The sequence below is a fragment of the Boleophthalmus pectinirostris genome, unplaced genomic scaffold (genome assembly GCF_026225935.1).
Source record: "Boleophthalmus pectinirostris isolate CB_2022bp ecotype Guang Dong unplaced genomic scaffold, ASM2622593v1 HiC_scaffold_7, whole genome shotgun sequence".
Classification (NCBI taxonomy): Eukaryota; Metazoa; Chordata; class Actinopteri; order Gobiiformes; family Gobiidae; genus Boleophthalmus; species Boleophthalmus pectinirostris.
Window position 1 is genome coordinate 24,667,163 of NW_026571473.1, and position 4,469 is coordinate 24,671,631.

The window sequence follows — 4,469 nt, forward strand, 5'->3', positions numbered from 1 at the left end:
TGGCGCATTTGTTGAACTCTGGATAGCGGAACCAGCGGCACTCAGACGCTCGCACAGACAGGGGGGATGCCGGGCTGGAGGCGCGGGGGATCGGGGTTGTGGGACGTACTTTCTGTGGCGCTGGTGGTGGCGGTGATGTGTTGCGCCCAGAGGTGAGAAGTGGCGGGGTCTGTTGTCTGGGGAGTTTTTCCAAAGCGCAAAAGTAGGAAGTAGGATATTGTCGCCAAAAATTTTTATCAGTGTTCTTTTTTTTTTGTTGTTTTTCAGCGTCAATGAGCCCGGGAACATGTCCTTTGTCAAAGAGACGGTAGATAAATTGTTGAAGGGCTACGATATTAGACTTCGGCCAGACTTCGGAGGTAAGCAAAGCTTCTTCTTCACATGATGTGTCCCACCCAAAAGTGTCCCCGCAAAGTTTCTTATTTATTGCACCCTTTTTTTGTGTGTGTTCAGGTCCGCCAGTTGCTGTGGGCATGAGCATAGACGTGGCGAGCATAGACATGGTGTCAGAAGTCAACATGGTAAGTGACATGTCTTTTATACAATGAACTGCAGATATTTATTGCCTATAACTGATCATAATACTTTATAATCATTAGGGCTGTATGATTGTTTAAGAAACACACATCTATTTTTTGTGGATATAGGCCCAGTTAGCACGTGTATAACAAAAGCTACAGTTTGCCATATCCCTTAGGCATATCACTGCAGCCATAGTTCACTGACTTTGTGATGCCAAATAATTCTGTTCAAATTTAGGGCACGCCCTCCCCTCCTTCAGTTCTCTTCATTCACTTAACAGCCAAGCTCCTATTTTACATTTTCTGCAATGTTTTTTTAGACATTTTATTACAATTGTGACTAAAATTATTATACATTTTTTCATCAACCATCACATCTCATTCCTATACAATGACATAACTTACCAACCAAATGTGACCAGCCCTCTCTTTTCGAGCACCCAGTCTGTTTCCACACTTACACTTTACACTCGTCTCGTAGTAGCCACATTGCTGCAGCTTGTCTGACTTTACACCCCTGGTTCACTGCCTGCTGCTGCTGATTTGTGATGCCAAATGATCCTGCTAAAATATGGGGTCACCAAGTTCTGCCTGCCATGTCCAATTCTGTTAAACTTGGGTCGAAACCAATCGTCTATGGCACCCAGGGGTGAGCTGGCACACCGTGGGCTTTGTAGCTTAATGTCTATCTGGAATCTATCATTGGGATGAAGTGCTGACTGAAGCTGGCCAGTTGCATGCAAGCAGGAGAAGATAGCCCCTGACATGTTTCCCTGACAAGTATATGTGATGAAATGTACCCGTGGTGAATTATAATGCTCCTTACCGCACGGATCGCAGCTCACACTCTCACTGTGTGCTGCCGGCGCTTGGTATTCATATTTAATAATGAGCCACATGAGTAAATTAGGCACTCTGACAGCCCAAATAGTGTGCAAGAGGATTTTGAATTACTTTTTGTTATTATGTATTATACAGGCCTAGGGAAAGTATGTTTTTATATAGAAGAGAACTGGTAACGATATCAACTTTTGTTTGTTTTCACTTAAAAAGGAGAAAAAATAAGATTCATCTGCCATGAGACCTGCCATGGGATTATTGTAGCATTGTCTGGCATATTCTTATTTGTACCTGAATCTGTAGAGAAATATTTATTCTGTAATTGAAAACTATTTAAACAGCACACGTTAGAGCGAAGGGCTTCTCAAGTGGAATGTCAGTAACTCCAGATGAATCTCTGTGTTTCCACAGCTAATGGAGGGCAAAATAAATACAAAATACTTTGTAGTATTAGCAGCCTGGTGAGATGTACGTTGTCTAGAATGTTCCACGGGATAACATCAAAATGTATTCAGTTACAGGAGCTCAACACAATACACTGAGAAACATCCATTCTGTGCCAGACTTATAGCGTGGCCTGATGGGGACGTCATTTGCTGCGCACCATGGAGATGATATGTTTAATTAGCCAGGCTGGCGTCACCCAGTACCTCCACTCAATTTAATTTCTTTCCAGCGACTAGGTCAGGAATCGGAGTACACTAGACAGTTTGCAAGAACCCCGGTAATGCAAGTCCGGGCACCAGCCAATCATCGAAGAGCCATACATTGTGTGTTGTTGATCGAGATCGAGGATTTAAAGCCGGTGAATTTTATCAAGGGGAAAGACGTTATTGCCCTTCTTCCTACGAGATTTTGGAAAAGCTTAATATACCAGTTAGTCCTGTTAGAGGCGCTTTACATAAGTCACGACCAAATAGCAGCAATTGGTTTAATGAAAAAAATACCCGCTTACCGTCGAACGAATTAATCCTAATGCTGTGAGGTCAGACGGTTTCCACGAAGTGAAACCAGATGATGAATCAGGCTAATGTTTAATGCCAAACTGTAAAACATTTTAGGGGACATAATTACATCTTCATGGAGACAAGTAGGTGGTGGACCTTCCACCAAAAATGTTTAAAAACAGAAGATCTTAAAAGATTACCAGATATCATACGTCAGACTAATATATTGATCCTGGCTGTTTTTATTGAAAGCTACTACATGCTTTTAACCTGAGTGTTTGCCTGTACAGCCGTATAAAAGGCTCCTAAGTGGTGATCATATCATTTACTGTCTCAGACATGTCCACATACAGAGGAAGTATCTCCTGCTTTGGCAGCAGTAATCAGATACAACTGTCCCAGAGGCCTCAGAACAGTTCGGTTTAATGATAAGCGGGAAGTCTGTCAGATATCTAAACAGTTTGATATCTTTAAAAAACATGTTTAATTTAATTTCATTGTTAATGTTAAGGCCACTGTAACCTAGAGCTACCATTGAATTTCTGTCCTGTTAAATCACTACCACTAATATCACTGCTGTTATTGCTGTTATACTGCTACTACTACTGTATTTGGGTTTATTTTTCCGGGGTCACATGATAAAACATCTGCCTGCAAGTGTGTGATTTACATTTGAATCTTTACTTACCCTTCCTGACTAACCAGTCTCCCATAGTTACTCACATACATTTAATCAAGTGAAGATCCAGACGATGAAACAAATGAACTTCTCCCTTTTGGTGCTCTATAATTATCATTGGAAAAGCTTGAATTTGACACTGACACTAAAACAAACATGGCTGACAGCTGAGTGAGAGCTGTTTCCCGTTTCCGCTCACTTTCCCCCTTTTCTCTTTCCTGATGTCTGCGAGAAGATGAGACCTGTCAATCACCCACTGTCCCGCCTCCCCACAAATGTCATCCATCTTTGCACCCACACACAGAGCTGAACTTGGCATTGCAAACAACTTCCCGGTTAAATGATTAGCTTTCTCCTTAATGCCCGACTCTCTGGTTGGTTGGTTAGGTTGGATGGTTGCTCCTAATGGTATGTGTGGGTATTTGCAGTAGCTTTTAATCTGTTGATGGGATCAGAGAGTACATTTAGTGGAGTTGTTAGGTGCACATGCCCAGGCTGAAGGAGGAGTGTGAAGCAGACGGATTAGGGCTGCAGTGCAAGTCAGGGCTGTCTTTGTACCATAGACTTCAACAAACAAGGCAGAAGAAGGTCCTCAGAAAATGTTGAGTTGTGAAAAATGAATGCTTGAATCTTCATTAAACCATAAGCCTATCACTATAATTACTCTATCAGCCTTATCGTTCAATATATGGAAGCCGCAACAATCATTTTTCTGTGCTATGATAAGATATGAGCTGTAGATGGTTGAATAAATAACTTTTATGGGTAATTATTGGTTCATTCTGCTATTTGTTGTAATAGGTTTACTGGGATTCTCCTATCTGTCAGTGGTAGTAGTTTCAGTATTATCATTTATTGCAGTATTTCTCTGTAGCAGTATGTTGTGCGTCAAAAATTGTTACTGTAAGAGGCCTACCAATATAAAACCAGGGCTGAATTAAAATATATACTAAAATCAATTGAGGACTAAACCTGGATAAACCTACACAATGTATTTATTCATATTTAATGGTGCACGCTGTAACTTTTCTGTAGGCAGGTGCACCATTTGCTTTCTACATGAAAATGTGAATGCTTGTACTATGCAGTATGACTGTATGAAACATCTGCCTCTACAGTATTTACACTTTATTCCATTATGAGTCTAATATTGATCAAATATAAAACTAGACCAGTAAATTGGCTTGGTGGCATTTTGTGCTTGTCTCCATGGAGATAAATAAGTTTAATGCCATACCATGGAACATTCTAGGCTTCTTAACATTCACTATTTAACCACAACGGTTACATAGTACACCATTAAGTCATAACAGGATCTAAACTACAAATTTATGCTCCAGCCAAATCAGGATTAAACCAGGGGTAAAGGTAGCCAGGCTGGCGCCACCTAGCGCCTCCACTCCATTTCATTTTTCTCCAGCAACTAGGTCAGGAATCGGAAAACACTAGACGGTTTTCAAGAACCCCGGGAGTTGTAGACCT